The sequence below is a fragment of the Bubalus bubalis genome, chromosome 3 (genome assembly GCF_019923935.1).
Source record: "Bubalus bubalis isolate 160015118507 breed Murrah chromosome 3, NDDB_SH_1, whole genome shotgun sequence".
NCBI lineage: Eukaryota > Metazoa > Chordata > Mammalia > Artiodactyla > Bovidae > Bubalus > Bubalus bubalis.
In genome coordinates this window covers 86863385-86880469 of record NC_059159.1, presented here as the reverse complement: position 1 = coordinate 86880469, position 17085 = coordinate 86863385, and positions in this window count along the sequence as shown.

The following is a 17085-nucleotide window of genomic DNA, read 5'->3' as shown; positions in this document are numbered from 1 at the left end:
ATGAGTCTGAGCAAGCTCCACAAGTTGGTCATGGACAGGGAAGCCTGGTGTGCTGCAGTCCATGGGGTCACAAAGACTTGGACATGACTGAGTGACTGAACTGAACTGTAGGAGTTCTTTATGTATACTGAATACTAATACACATCAATTATATGTGCTGGGAAAATCTCCCACTTTTCTCTATTTTATTGTGTCTTTCGTTTAACATCTTCCAGCACTCCACTGTGTTTAGCTGTCTCTGTGATTCATTGTTTTCATATAAACTGAACCTTCATATTTATGACCTAAATTGCTAATTAATGTATTCTCTTTAGAAAAATTAAATTTCCACTTCAAATACTGTCATGGCAGGTGTTAAAATGATAAAAAATTTTATCTCACTATACAAGGTTAAGAGACAAATGAGTAGTGTTTTTTAATTTTTTTATTGAAGCATAATTGCCTTACAATGCTATGTTAGTTCAGTTAATATTCTGAGTATACAAAGAAGTCCTAAGCCACAAGAAAAAGTCAACAGACAATTTTTAAATAGGTAAAAATATGAACAGGCAATATAAAAAATAAAAAGTATTTACCAAAGGTCAATAAACACATTTTTGCTTAATGCCATTAATTAAAGAGATGTACGTAAATATAATTTGATATAAATATTAATCTGTAAATCAATGATATGAAAAAGTTTTACTAACCTCTGTGCTGGTGAGAGTGTGAGAAATGAAGACTCTTGTGAACAGTAAATATAAATATAAATTCATTTGAATTTGGTGGGAAACTATTTGACATTATGCATTAAGATAAATTATTGACTATGCCAAAGCCTTTGACTGTGTGGATCACAATAAACTGTGCAAAATTCTGAAAGAGATAGGAATACCAGACCACCTGACCTGCCTCTTGAGAAACCTATAAGCAGGTCAGGAAGCAACAGTTAGAACTGGACATGGAACAACAGACTGGTTCCAAATAGGAAAAGGAGTATGTCAAGGCTGTATATTGTCACCCTGCTTATTTAACTTAAATGCAGAGTACATAATGAGAAACACTGGGCTGGAAAAAGCACAAGCTGGAATCAAGATTGCCCGGAAGATTGCCGAGAGAAATATCAATAACCTCAGATATGCAGATGACACCACCCTTATGGCAGAAAGTGAAGAGGAACTAAAAGCCTCTGATGAAAGTGAAAGAGGAGAGTGAAAAAGTTGGCTTAAAACTCAACATTCAGAAAACAAAGATCATGTCATCTGGTCCCATCACTTCATGGGAAATAGATGGGGAAACAGTGGAAACAGTGTCAGACTGATTTTTTATGGCTCCAATATCACTGCAGATGGTGACTGCAACCATCAAATTAAAAGACGCTTACTCCTTGGAAGGAAAGTTATGACCAACCTAGACAGCATATTCAAAAGCAAAGACATTACTTTGCCAACAAAGGTCCGTCTAGTCAAGGCTATGGTTTTTCCTGTGGTCATGTACGGATGTGAGGGTTGGACTGTGAAGAAAGCTGAGCACCAAAGAATTGATGCTTTTGAACTGTGGTGTTGGAGAAGACTCTTGAGATTACCTTGGACTGCAAGGAGATCCAACCAGTCCATTCTAAAGGAGATCAGTCCTGGGTGTTCATTGGAAGGACTGATGCTGAAGCTGAAACTCCAATACTTTGGCCGCCTCATGTGAAGAGTTGACTCATTGGAAAAGACTCTGATGCTGGGAGGGATTGGGGACAGGAGGAGAAGGGGATGACAGAGGCTGAGATGGCTGGATGGCATCACCAACTCGATGGACATGAGTTTGAGTGAACTCTGGGAGTTGTTGATGGACAGGGAGGCCAGGCATGCTGTGATTCATGGGGTTGCAGAGTCGGACACAACTGAGCGACTGAACTGAACTGAACAGAACTAAACTGATTAAAGATAAAACCATGTCCATACCATTTGAATCTAAAACCTAGCTTTGTTAAGTTCACCTTAAGGATATAATTGCCTAGATATGAAAAGACAAACATGGGAGCCTCTTCAATGCAGCATTATTAATAGTAATGAAGAGAAATGACATGCCCAGAAGACCCCCAATCTAGTGGATGATTTCACAGGATGGCAACATGTCCTGCAGGCTTCAGCCTGCATTGTCTACGAGTAGATTTCAAAAGGATGACCAATAGCTGGGTTTTTTGTTTGTCCAACACTTGTAGTCAACTTTTTAAATGTAAATTTATTGTCTTCATTTAAAAATTAGTAGATTTCACCTCAAGCATTGCCTTAGGACTTCTCTAGAAAAATCAGCAACTCTGAGCTATCTGTATCTCCACATGATAACAATCAGCTGAAACTGGAGATAATCTCCTCTATAGTTTGACATTTTCTTATACCATTCCTGGTCCACTTGTGTATATTACCTGCCTAATACCTGTGTTTTAAGTGTTAGGTATAATGGTAATTAGGCTAATAATTCATTACATCTTGCCAGGGGCATTGAGCTATCAAAGGTTTGATACACCCACCTTTTATATAACTTCTTTCTCCTAATTATAAAAGTAAGGCATAGCCGCTATAGAAAAGTTAGAGGCATAGAAATGCATAAAAAATAAATGTCAGTAATCTGATCCTTCCTAAAGATAACTCTGGTGGAATTTGTGTATATATGACTTGAAATTATGCTTGGTATTCTGCTATTTTCCAGATTTGCATGTCCAAGGCATTGCAATGAAAGCAATATTGCATCATTTTGATAACTGTGTAATATTCCATGGTACAGATGTACCATAATTATTCTTCTAAAGTTGGGCATTTAATTAGATTCTTTGTGTTTTGTGGGGGGAGGGGTCTTTTGGGTTTTTTGGGTTTTTTGTAATATATAATGCTATAGTGAAGATCTTTTACTACAGTTTAATGACTTTCTTTTTGTAATATCTATAAGAGGGATTTCCAGAAATGGATCTTCTGGATCAAAGCATATGAGCATTTTTAAGGTCCTTGATATAGAGAGGATTGCCAAATTGCTTTCCTAAAGGTTAGCTGGATCAATTTGTATTCTCATAGTAGAGAACAGGCCCGTTTTTAAGTTTGTATGTTTTCCCCAGGATACAGATAGTTTGGGGGCCATGTCTACTGTGATTGCTTCTAAAGTCAGTTTAATTCTGTTGAATGGGGTCATTATCTATATCAGTTAACACCTAAATAACTTTTGTCAAGCAGAGTCTTGCCAGACTCCAGAATGAACCCAAGCAGAACTGAACCAAAGAGACGAATATCATTTCTAAGGTCAGGTCTGCATACTTGCCCACATGCGTAAAAGGTGGAAAATGAAAAGGTACAAGAAACAGTCACCATGACCTCCCTGACTTTCCCCATAAATGCTTTCCAGAGGGCCATCTCAAAGCCACAAGTTCGCTGAGGACTTTGCTGCCACTTGGCCGCATCAAGAGTGAGAGGAGTTACAAAGCGATCCACTTTCAAAGGCAGTTCCCTCCAGATGTGTCAGCCCCAGGTACCAAGGCTCCGTACCAGATGTGATCCCTGGGAGCTGAGGTGAGGGGAAGAGGTTGGCGTGCACAGCTGCAGGTGATGAGGTCATCAGCACAGTTTGGGGAATGGAAGAGTTCACTCGGGAAAGGAAAAAAAAATGTCACTTTTCTTTTTTCTTGTTTGAAGTCACTAAGCTTCAGGGTTCAGGAGGGAATTGTTGCTCTGACTTTATTCTCTGGGAGGCGGGTGGCTGCCTGCCAGAGGCAGCTGCACGCAGGGTCATTTGCATTGCATGTCCTCTCTGGTTTTGAAGGGGAGCTCTTCCTTCCCCTTAGACCGTCTGCTTCTTTAGAGTCAGGGCCACTGCCTCACACAGATTGTATTCGCCCTTTAATCTTTTCCCCACCCCTCCCTCTCCCTGACTTACTCCATGCAGTTTAACAAGCTTCCCAGACAGGTCCTGCGGACTCATCCCAATCACTTTGAAAGCCAGCTGGCAGACAAAGGAGGAATTATTTCCTACACTCCTGGTGGCTGGGTGCTGGAGAGAGGTACTTTGGGGGACCCACTGGGGTCCCCTTGCGTCTCTCCCTCTCTCTCACCCTTCACCCCGAGGTGCTGACACCTAGTAGCTGGGACCTCAGCTGGGTCTGACCTCCTGAAGCACAGTTAAGACTGCTGAACTTTCAGCTGGCCCTGACAAACCTAATGGGGCCCTGAGAGAGCAGTTTCCCAGAAGGAGAAGCAAATTCTCTTTTGTGTCTGGGCACATTCTTGAAGTTTCACCAAGGTGATGCCGGGGCTAAAAGGGATGGAGAGCTGGTTCTCTGATGTGGAGAAACTTGCTTGCAGTACAATGAGGCACCTCTTTTCTTTTGGAGGGTGCAGGGAAAAGAAATCAGAGAGGAGTGAGACAGAAGGTAGCCTAGGCAGGAGACAGGGACACAAGGCCTTTTTTTTCCTCTCTGCAGAAAAAAAAAGCTCATTTCTAGTGAGCCAATTGCTTATTAAGTGACAAGAATGTTTCAGGTGTCATTTTATTTTCTCTCTCTCCAGTTAGAGATGATTTCAGCCATTATTTTAGAAATGATACCAAATGAAGAATAAGTGGTCCATTTCAGTTTGATCTTTTTAAAATTCAGACTGGATAGAGGCCATGTGCCTTGAACCAATCAAAAGAACAGAGAGATGTAATAGTCACTGTTGAACACGGATGTCACGGAACAGCCGCCGTGTTATTAAGCCCCCAAATGTTCCTCCTATCCTCAGAGAATCTAGCAATCAATAAAGCAGAGGGGTGCTTGGTAGCTTCAGATGGACTTTGCTTCTTCCCAGTGGCATTTGGGAGGTCTTGATTCTTACTATTAATGTCACTATGAAGCATCTTGAAGAGGTTTTGAATTTTTAATTATTTAGTGTGAGAGTACTTCTAATTATCTAGAATCTAAATAACCATTCTCCTCAATATTTTCTCCAACAATCCACTTTGACAGTAAACAGGCAAAAAAAAAAGGAGGGAGGGGGAAGTAACATCAGACATTTAAAAAAAAAAAATGTGTTTCAAAGACAATCACAATCTCCCAAGCTTTCTGATATCCAGTTTTTATAGCGAAGATACTGAAATGCTTGAAGTAAGAAAGAAAAGAGCTAGGGCTTCCCTGGTGGCTCAGTGGTAAAGAATCTGCCTGCCAAGGTAGGAGACGTGGGTTCGATCCCCGACCCGGTAAGATCCCACATGCCTCGGGGCAACTAAGCTCAAAGGCCGTAACAACTGAGCTCATGCTCTGCAACTACTGAACTAGAGTGCCTGGAGCCTGTGCTCTGCAACAAAAGCCCCCACAGTGGGAAGCCCGCACATCACAAGGAACAGTAGGCCCTACTTGCTGTAACTAAAGAAAAGCCTGCCCAGCAGCTAAGGCCAGCACAGCCAAAATAATAAATAAGTAACTTTTAAAAAGCCTGTGTTTAAAAGGAAAGAAAAGAAGAAAAGTACCTTTATTTCCCTGACATTTATATCAGATGCTGGTTAACACTGCCACACACCTCATTTTGTTTAATCTTCAGCATAACCTGACAATATATTTTATCCCCATTTAACAGACTAACTTCTGATTCCATACATTTCAAACCCAGTTTCTCCTCCTTCATTAAGTATATATTTTCAGTGCCAAGCACCAGGGGACATGTTCATATGGAGAGTTATCTTCTCCTTGTGCCCTGCCTCTTTGTGTCACATTGCCAGTCTGAAGGCATGTACCTGGAAGCCATTCTTATACCAAGATGGACAGCAATAAAGTAACCATACAAAGAAGTGGCTTTGATCCTCATAAATCTAACTCACTAAAGCCCAAACTGAGTGAATTTCCAACTCACCTGCTTTGTATCACTCCAACTCCACAAAATGGGGGAAATACAGAAGTCGAAACCGAAACAGCAGTCAACTCATTGGACTTAAAATACCTTATTTTTGATACAAACATGTGAACACATTGCTAGGATCCCTCTCAGGGCCTCAAAAGGGGCCCAGAAGCTTAAGCTTTATTAGCTTCATGGTAAATTGGCCTCTGCCCAGGGATCCTGCCATTGTCCAAAGCTTTTGGCATTGACTTCAGAGCTTACTTCATGCTTGTCTGAATAGTTTTGCTGGTAGCTTTATGGGTTGATTGGACTTTGGGAAACAACCAAAGTCTTTTGGACTCAAATGTCATGGGGTTCAGGTAATTGGTCAGGCTGTGGAGTCCCCCTTTAAAGGCAAAGGGTTTTCTTCTGTTGCTCATTAACTATATCTGAGAATAGTTCTCTGAAACAGGGATTGGCCCTGCAAACCAAAAAATACAGCCCAGGATCATTCCAAGATCATTCAACAGAGTACTCGCGTCTCTCAAGACCCAGAGTTGGCCTGTAACTTGGCCAGTTGTCCTGTTCCTTCAAGTGCACAGAAAGCAGAACCCAGGGCTGGGGTGCCCCTTGGCCGCACACGCCAGACATGGGGGACTTGGTTATCCTTACAGCTAACAGCTCTCAGGAGCTGTCTTTGGGGAAGGGTTTTGTTGTGCCCAAACTTCATCCCATGGCTTTAATCCCACTGCATTTGTCATCTTCAGCCTCACTGAATACAGAGAAAGAGAGGCTTCAACCAGCTTGCCAGAGAGGTAAATAGGTTTAAACTTCACCACAGATGGCCTCATCTCTCAGTGCCAGATTTTCATCAACAACTGGTGTAGCTAGTGACAGGGCAAAGAACCATGGCTAAGCCTGGCTCTTGTCCACCTTGCTGATAACAGACACCACGTGGGTGGGGGGTGGTGGACAGAAAGGGAAAAATGGAAGTGAGGGATTGTGGGGTGAAAGGGAGGCATCGTGTTAGAAGCCAGAAAAAAAACACTGCAACAGGAAAAGAATGAAAACCTAATATTCTGTCTGATTTATTTATTTACTAATTGCCTGCCACATTCCATAAAAGACTGATTCCCCCCATCCCCGCCCCTTTTCTTCTGAGTTAGAGCCAGACCAAGCTGAAAACTGCCCCTTTCGTTCCCTTCTTTGGGTTTGTTTATAGGGAGGGGAAAGGTAACAGTTAAAAATGACTTGTCATTTTAAAACGTCATTCTTCCTCTCTCCCTGTCATCAGCCTCTACTTTCCCACTATTCTCAACTTCTTTTCCTCAAAAACAGGGCAATTACAGCAAGTATGCTTTTGCCAGTGCTGTTCGGCCATACTTCAGCAGTTAACTAGAATGAGGAGAAAAAGAGAGAAGCATACAAAAAAATTCAAGGGAAGGAAAGGAAAAACATGAACTGACCTGTAATCTTTGGGAAGTTGCCAGAATCCTTGGCTAAGAAACCAATTCCATTCCACGGTGCGTGTGCATGGGTGTGTGTGTGTGTGTGTGCACTGCACATCTCTAAGCCTGAGTGAGCACAGAACATTCAACTCGCCATGAATTGCTGCGATATATGAAGCATAAGAAGTGCTACTCGAGGCAGTCATGGTCCACGCAATTATCAAAGAACTGCTCTCCTGATCAGGTTTTGTGCTCAACACACCAGAAAAAGAAAGGGAGCGCCGATGGCTGCTTGCTTGGCATTTCTTTGTAGTCCGGCCCTTTTCTTCCCCTGAGGTGGTTGTTGTTGTTAACCGGGGTTGTGTGAAACCCCTTCTGTGCAGGAACGAGTTTCCGCTTTGAAGCCGGAGAGTCTTTGTTCTTCACCTAAGTTGGTGCCATTTTCGACAGGAGCATTTGTATTGAAGTCTGGTCAATGCCTGCCACCCAGAATTCAGTGAGGCTATTTGCCAGGTGGGAAAACATTGTGATAGTCGGACCAGACGGGACAGGGTGGGTTGGGGGCAGAGGAAGGACGGGGAGGCATTGCCTGTGTATAAAAATGCAGAATAGGACACTGTAAAAGTTGGCTTGGATTTGGGGGGAGTCAGAGTTCACAGTCCTCCTCCGGGATTTGAATGCTCCAAAAATGACTGGGGACAGAGAAGAAGAGGGGAGAAAGGCAAGTGGGATGTATTGCTGGATTATAGAAAAAGAAGTGGGAGGGAAGGGTAGAAATGTATGTAATATATATAGAATCCCTTAGTAACTGGCATTGAGACCAGGAATGGGTTTAGAAGGTACCAGCATGGAAAGCAGTAATTTTCAGGGTTTCCCCAGAATGCTTCTTCCAATTTCACTTTTTGAAATTTATACTCAAAAATTTTAATTTGGAAAACAACTCAATTGCGTTTTGAATCTCTAATGCACCAACATGAAGTGGATTTCCATTTACCCAGAGTTAGGTTTCAAGATTGGCAAATATTGCTTTTTAGCCAAATTGGCTTGAATATCCTTAAATCTCACATTAATTACATATATCCCTGAATAGTAATGCTTATTCACACTAAAGCTGAGGAAGCAAACAAAAAGAGTGGGTTAGCTTGTCTGTTATCCTTTCCCAGCACCATCCAGTCCAGCTGTGATGCGGGTGAGAGTAGAGAGACCTCTCTGGGTCTTGGCAAGAGGATTTACTCCTACTCCTTTCAGCGTGGAGCCCCCATTACCTAATACAGGACATGATTCTTTTGTTGTTGTGACAAGCTAGATGATGTAATTCCTTTTTATGGCAGGGAGTTGTCCCTAAAGTTGCGTGTAAATTTGCTCCTAATTCAGCTCCACTGTATATCAAAGCATTCGCTGTTGGCTCAGTCAGTGCTACTGTGGATTAGCAGGTGAACTCAGGCAAGTCACTTAAGGTCTCTTCAAGTCTATGTATCCATGGTCTAGATGGCTTCAGGATTCCCTTCAGTGAGAACTGTTCATGCTGCTATTAACACAATCAAAACCTCATCTTTAGGCGGACAGCATCACACTGGGCATTAATTGTGCTGCATTGTAGTCCCATGACAGGGTCAATCAGGTAGGGAGAGGTGGTCAGCATATGAAATGGTGAAATTTGTTCTGTCCTGGAGCCAGAAGCTGTCCCTCACACTCTGAATGAACACCTACAATCCTGGACTTGGGGTCCAGGGTAAAATGGGAAAACACATTATTACTAACTAGAAAAAAATGCATCTCAACCCAGACTCTAGTGCCGGGGCACTTCATCATTCCTGATTTTTGAGATGACTTGTAGTATATACACATTGCATGCTCAGTCACTCAGTTGTGTCCAGCTTGTTGTGACCCCGTGGACCATAGGCCAACAGGCTTCTCTGTCCAAGGGATTTCCAGGCAAGAATACTGGAGTGGGTTGCCATTTTCCTCCTCCAGGGGATCTTCCCAACCCAGGGATCAAACCTACCTCTCCTGAGTCTCCTGAATTGGCAAGCAGATTTTTTTTTTAACCACTGAGCCACTTGGAAAGCCCCACAGTGCGTACACATTAGCAGATACCTAATGTGTGAAAAGGAACCCTTTCAAATCAACATCATTTGACTATTTATTCAACATTTATTTATGGACAGACACTCTCCTTCTAGAACAACAACAAAAAAAGTGTGTTCAGGAACAGATTCACATGACTAATTCTTTGGCTGAAATAAACTCAACATACAAAAGAAAACTCAACAAAAGTTTATTAAGAAGTGGATTCAGAGTTTGAAGTTAAAGGACTTAAAAATATTTTAAGTATAGATGTAGTGAAGACTTAAAAGCCAAAAATTATTGCTTATATCCTTTGAACTAGAAGTGAAGACGCCCCAGAGGCATCTTACAGGGTAAACCATCAAATTGCATTGGCTGGAAAAGCATATACAGTAGCTGAGACAATAAAGCCTTGTAAAGTTGAATTGCTAAATACCTGCTATATGAAAAGTCAGTAAAAAGAATTCAAGCACTGTCACATTCCAATACTACAGTAACTCCTTGAGTTAAAGGTTTAGCTGGAAACATGAAGACTGAGTTGCCCTCTTTTCTGTAGAATTGTACTTTTGCCTCACAAATGGAAGAATCTACAAACAACGATTTTGCTTGTATTGATATTTGTCCAATATCAGCACCAACGAATCATTAAAGAAGATTATCCATTATTTGAATGCCTGATAACAAGCATGAGTAGTGCTGAAATAATGTTCCATACATTTTCTAAAAAAACTTTTGATTAATTTTGGAAAAACCACATTGACCTTGTGTTGATGTTACAAAATAATGGGGGATAAAACTGTTCACATAGGGCTCCCCTGGTGGCTCTGCAGTAAAGAATCGTCCAGCCAATGCAGGAGATGTAAGTTAGATCCCTGGGTTGGGATGATCCCCTGGAGAAGGAAATGGCATGGCAACCCGCTCCTGTATTCTTGCCTAGAAATCTCATGGACAGGGGAGCCTGGCAGGCTACAGTCCATGGGGTGGCGAAAGAGTCGAACATGACTTTGTGACAAGACGACAATGACAAAATATAGGTTACATCTCATTATGCAGAAAAGACCTTTGAAATACTTAGAACAATATGATCATAAGATATGAAAGCAAATAAACCCCCCCAATTATAAACAATTGAAAAAATCTGCTTGCATCTTGGCACAAATCACAGTGATGGTACCAAACTGTGCCAGGAGTTACTGTATTCTTTACACACCAGAAGTAAAAACAAATGCTTGTTGCACTTAAGGTGATGCTTGATGAAGCAATAAGAAGATTACTTTTTATTAAACTTGACCCTTCCGCCCACATTTAAAAACTCTGACAAAATGGGATGTAGACTCAAAGCACTTCTGCACATTGAGATATGATTTACTTCTATGAACATATTGAAGAAAAGCACTTACATGCTTCAGTTGCAAGCTGAGTTACTTTTTCCATGGAAAGCCAGTTTTACTTGAAAGAACGACATATAAAAGCTGAGACTATTTCGAGCTGGATATTTGGCTGAGGTTTTCTAGAAAATGACCTAAGTAAACCTATAGCTTTAAAGAAAACAGCTGATACTATTCGCTGCCAGTGATGAAAGCGGAACTTTCAAACAAAACTGCAAATTTTGGTAAACTTGTCACCATGAGCTTTATGGTTTCCTGATACTTGTGTTCTCTTCTGATGACATCAACAGTGATGTTTATGAATTTTGTAATGTCTTATGTTTGTGATATTTTATCATGTTATTACATATTTTGTTTATATTATGATTTGATGTTTTACAAGGAAACACATCTGTGGTTCACTCAGTGAACCAATATTTTCCAAATAACTAATACCTGATGTTACAAAATCCTGCCTGGTTAAAAGATCCATTCAAAATACAACGTGGGCCAATACATTTTTGTGTGACAGAATAAAAAAAATGTTATGGATTAGTTTCAGATTCTACATTTCAATTAACTTTTAGGAAACTACCACTTATCAAGTTTTGATGGAGCATCAAAGAATTTCCACAATCTTCTGAAAAAGCTATTGAAACACTTCCCCCTTTTCCACCTGCACAACTGCGTGAGGCTGGATTTTCTTCATGTTCTTCAACCAAAATAGCATATAGTACTCTTTTTGGTAAATTTTTGTGAAAGAAAAAGAGTGGTAAGATATAGTTACTTTGAAAATATTTATGCTAGCATGTAATTTCTTTAAGAGAGTCATTTAATTCATCTTTTACAAATTTGTTTTAATTTCTAATAATATATATATATAGTCCTCATAAAAGTTTGGGGAGACAGTCAATATTATTCAGGAGAATAAAGAAGCCCTAAAGCGCAGAAGAACTGATGCTCTTGTACTGTGGTGTTGGAGAAGATTCTTGAGAGTCCCTTGGACTGCAAAGAGATCCAATCAGTCCATCCTAAGGGAAATCAGTCCTGGGTGTTCATTGGAAGGACTGATGTTGAAGCTGAAACTCCAGTATTTTGGCCACCTGATGCAAAGAGCTGACTCATTTGAAAAGACCCTGATGTTGAGAAAGATTGAAGGCAGGAGGAGAAGGGGACGTTAGAGGATGAGGTGGTTAGATGGCATCACAGACTCATTGGACATGAGTTTGGGTAAACTCCGGGAGTTGGTGATGGACAGGGAGGCCTGGCGTGCTGCGGTTCATGGGGTTGCAAAGAGTCGGACACGACTGAGCAACTGAACTGAACTGAACTGAAGTAAACAATCACTATAGGAATGAATGCTTCAGTGATTCACTTTAGTGTCTGAAATTTTCCTGAATTCTGTAATGCTGTTCTTGGCCTCACTGACCAAGAAAAACTCCTGCCATCACAATGTCCAGGTTGTGAAGAAAAACATAAAGGAAAGATCACACATTCTTTCACATGCCTTCCAAGATCCTCCATGACATCCCCTCCAACCTCACCTCCACCACTCCCTGCCTGAGACTTTATATTTCAGCAGCATCAAACTACTAGTCACATGCTTGATTATTGCCCCCAGAGCCCAAAATCTACACACACACACACAGACGTCACAGTTCTAACCCTGAACTTTGAAGGTTCAGATCAGGCTTGGACACGAGGCATGTCTCTATTCTCTGTGCTACCATAATACTCTATGCTTCGTTTTCTCATTGCACATGCAACACTTTGCCTATAATTGCCTCTTTGTGTGTATGTCTTCCTTTCCCGACTATCAGTTCACACATTCTTATATCCTCAGTACCATACATAGACTCTGACACCTAATAGGTACTTAATAAGAATGAATTACACTGAAATGGTTCCTTCTCATGATAAAGCTTAGGTATAAGTCATCCAAGCCCCATTCAATTTCACTTCCTTTTATTGAACAGTTACATGTAACAACGACTATGGTGAGCATTCGGGATTATAAATATTTAAATCAGTGACCTTACAGTCCAATGGAAGAGAGAGAGACTTGAAATGACAGACTAAAATAAGCAAGCTATATACAAGTGTTTCTACAGAGCTCAGGAGAAGCATAGTCCTTCAACGGATACCTAGAACACCTTCCATGTGGCAAGACACTTGTGCAAGACCCTCATGGAAGCATGTGCCCTTAGTGAATGTAAAGTCTTATGAAGGAGACAGGCATTAAACAAACGTCACACAAATGAGATGCGTAATTACAAACAGTGAGCAAGACTGGGAAAGAAAGATCATAAAAAGATACTATCATCAGGGATCAGTTTTGACTGGGGAGGGAAAACAGATCAGATTAGGTGTTTCTGAGAAAGTGCCCTGAATGTGCAGGTGGGTGGGTGCGCGATGGAGTAAACCATCATCGGAGGAGCAGAGGGAGTACTGAGGAGAGCGGTGAGAAGGGTGGGTCATTGGTTAGGGCAGAAGGCTTGCCATGAACGTCAGCACTTGCCAGGTTTGCTGGGCTGGAGAGCTGGAGGAGGAAGGGAGGGATGAATATGGTGCAGCACCCAGGCCTGAAGAAGCCTAGGGCCAAGTTTGGATACTTCTGTGTTCCTCTTGTGATAGGCTGAACCACGATTCTGGGTGGTCTGCATTCATCTCACATAAGCCCTCACAAGATAAATAGAGCCTGTTTCCTCAAGTATCTACTGCTAAGAGAAAAGTTTTCTTATGTATTTTTCCATTGGCACTTCCCCATAGGGCACCTAAAAACTTGATTTATCATAAATGTTTCACCCAGAATACGTGTACAGTAATACGAATGTAGCATATTTAAATGCACTCCTCAAACAAATTTGCTGGCAGTGACCACAAACCATAAATAAAGGAAAAAATAGCGCAGCTGTGGTTGTTTCCAGAACAACTAGATAGACCCCTACTCGGGCTACTGCCCAGAAGCTGACAAATAGCTCAAGAGAGTCGTGGCGATATTATGGGAACATCCATCCTGGGGCTGGGACCAACTCTTACTTAAGGGTTGGCCCCTCCAATGGGAGGAATTTACTAGCAAGGCCCCATAGTTTTTTCAGCTGGTTTGCTAAAAAAAATAGGGAGAAACCAGGGCTGACCAATGAGTAGCCTACGTCCTGTCGAGTAATTAAGGTCCACTGCCTAAGTGGCTCAGTGCCTGCCAAAGCAGGGTGTGTGGGTTTGATCCCTCGTTTGGGAAGATCCCCTGGAGAAAGAAATGGCAACCCACTCCAGTACTCTTGCCTGGGAAATCCCACAGACAGAGAAACCTGGTGGACTATAATACAGTCCATGGGGTGGCAAAGAATTGGACATGACTGAGCAACTGAGTTTGCACACATCTTAAGGGTAAACCCCAGCTTATCCATGAACTTGCCCTGTGACCTCGGTTGTTAACCTACCTGTCACTCATATGTTCCTCTGTAAAATGAAATAATACCAGTTACAGGTGTTAACTGAGATCATGGAAATCCATGCTTGGCACAGCATTCACTACAGGTCATCTGTTCTTACCATGACTCCCCAGCCTCAATAAGTCAGCAAGGAGGGTTTCCAAGGCTCAATGTGCCAGGCCTCAAGACCAGCCTAGCTGTCCACTTCACCCCTCATCTGTAACCATTCATTTGGCATTTGAAGGACATAGTTATTGTAAGAAATCACCCCGTTTTTAGTCTTCGTGCAGATAGCACTCATTTCATGAAATCCTAGCCAACAAGCCTTGTGAGATTTTACCCCCTTTCTTATTGCTGTAACTTCTATACCCTGTAAAAAATATTCTAAGAAAGTTCTCTATTAAAATCTAAAACATGGTTCTAAAAGAGTCCTTTCTTTGCAGAATTTGCCAACTGCTTCCTTTATGGTTCTGAACAGACACTGCTGCCTTGAGAAGAGCAACCTCCTCCCCTGTCCCTCACCTACCCTCCCAGCATGGGGACGCCCAAGTCCCCACTCAGACGGGAGCACTTTCACGAGCCCTCACTTGACACCCACCAACATCCTGAAACCAAGCGCCCGCCACATTCACCCAAGACTGGGCAAAGCATGAAGTAATCACAGATTTTGATATTTTTCCACCCTCAAGCACCCTCAAGGTCCAATGTGCCTGTGTGAGTAAAGTGACTCTCTCTTACCTAACCCACAGTGGAACAAGGATCAGTAGAAACCACATCAAGATTGTGCTTGGTGAGAAGTTAGAAAGACTTTCAAAAGTATACATTTGGCTTAAGCATTCCTGAAATATGAAATAACTAGAATAACATGCCTCTCTGACCTTTGCATAGGGCCTTTCATTGGAATATCTCAGGACCTCAAATGAAAGAAAGTACTTAGAACCTTGAAACACTTTTTAAAACCTGCAGACAGCTTAATGTGAGGGGTCTTGTGAACAGTTCGTTGTCAGGAGTTTCTAGCAAGTGTTATTTCTTCCTGAATTCCAAGAACCAAGTGCTCTGATGTTTACATTCACACAGGATGAACAAGCCCACCATAGCATTAAAAAGGACAAAATACCTGATGTGGTTTTCTTTGAGGGACAGGGTTAACACCAGTACACACACATCCAGGCCCAGTTTCTGGCAAGGTGGCAGAGAGGCAGGTGGCCTCCCATGGTTAGCGCCACACTAACACCACTCACACAATTTAAAACAAGTGCTGGGAACCAGAAAAGTGATTTTTGACAATAAACAAATGGCTCTTTAAAAAACAAAAATCTGTAGGGTGATAGAAAGCAGTGATAAAAGACAAGCATTTGGCTAAACAGCATTTAATGAAGAAAAAAAAATGGACAGAATCATCATGCTGAAGGTTCTCGTACATATGAAGGGTGCTGAGAGATAGGGTTTGTGAGTAACAAGAGGGGAAGAGAAATCCGAAATGAGCTGATCATTGCAGTCACACTGCTGAATTCTTTTCTACTTCCGTCTGGACAGTCAACATAAACCCTTCAGCTCTAGAAGGGGTCCTGGAACAGGCAGAGGTTTTGTAAGGTTTATGGTTTTTTAGGTTTTATGAAGAGAAGCTTGACTTTGGCATTAGGAAGAAGAAAAAAAAAATCATTACGGCCATTAAGACGTATGTATATCTGATTCCAGGACCTCCCTCAAAAAAGCTGCTGGTGCTCAAGGTACGAAAACATTGTGCAAAGTTTTAACAAGCATTTGCTATTCTGATTGGTATGGGCACTTGTCTCTTCTACCTTTAAAAAAAGCCCTCTTACGTTTATGGTTATAAAATAATACATACTGGTATTTACATTGGTTATAAAACAATACAAATAATCGTACAGCTAAGAAACTCAGAATGAATATTGAAAACAGTTATACATGGATGTCAGTCTAAACAACTGCACTAAGCATGGCTGCAAAACAAGTGTTGTCTCTAAATTATTCTTAAAAGATTAGGTATAAAATATAAAAACTAATTATAGCAATAATTGAATAAAATAATTTAGTGTTAACTACTCAAATTATGCTTTCAAAAGTTGGGAAATATGGAGCTGGAATAAAACATGACAAAATATAAGAATATTAAATTATTTGTCTAAAATACAGGATTTCCAAAGAATTCGTGGTTATTTTTTTATTAATAACGAAGAAGATATTGGTCAAAGGACAATATTTTTAACTTTTTTTTTTTGTATGGGATATAGCTGATTAACACTGTTGGGACAGTTTCAGGTGAACAGCGAAAGGACTCAGCCATATATATATACACGTGTCTATTCTCCTCCAAGCTCCCGTCCCATCCAAGCCATTAAAGAGCAATTTTTTAACTTAGAAAGAAATAGAACTGAGGTGGAAAATGAGCCTTCTAGGCACTGCAAAAAATAAAAGAAAGTAAGTTACAGGCTACATGGGGGAAAACAAAGACACCTACAGAGAATAATTAAAATATGACATTAGAGGTAAAATCAAACTAGCTACATCAATAAATGAATTGAAGTCATTAAAATACAGAGAACTTCAAAATAAATTTTTAACCTCAATGATAGTTTATTAAAAGTGAAAAATTTTATTAAGGTTTATTAAACCATAAAGTAAAAAAGATTTTAAAATATTAAATGTATTCCCTTTCCTGTCCCCTGGAAAAAATATAGGTGTCATAATACTAGTACAATAAAAATGAAAGTTCATGGCAATAAGCATGAGACACAATTATAATTTCATGTGGATAGGTGGTTCAATTCATAATGAAGATATAAGTCAGCAAATTTTGTGTGCCAAACTCATTACATACAAATGTATAAAGGAAAAATGTTTAAAATAGGGGAAAGTGACAGAAAAAAAAATAGAACTGTTCAATGAAAAGAACCCTCTCAGTTTTAGATGGCTCTCTAATGCAAAAGTACCTGGGACATGGAGGAGC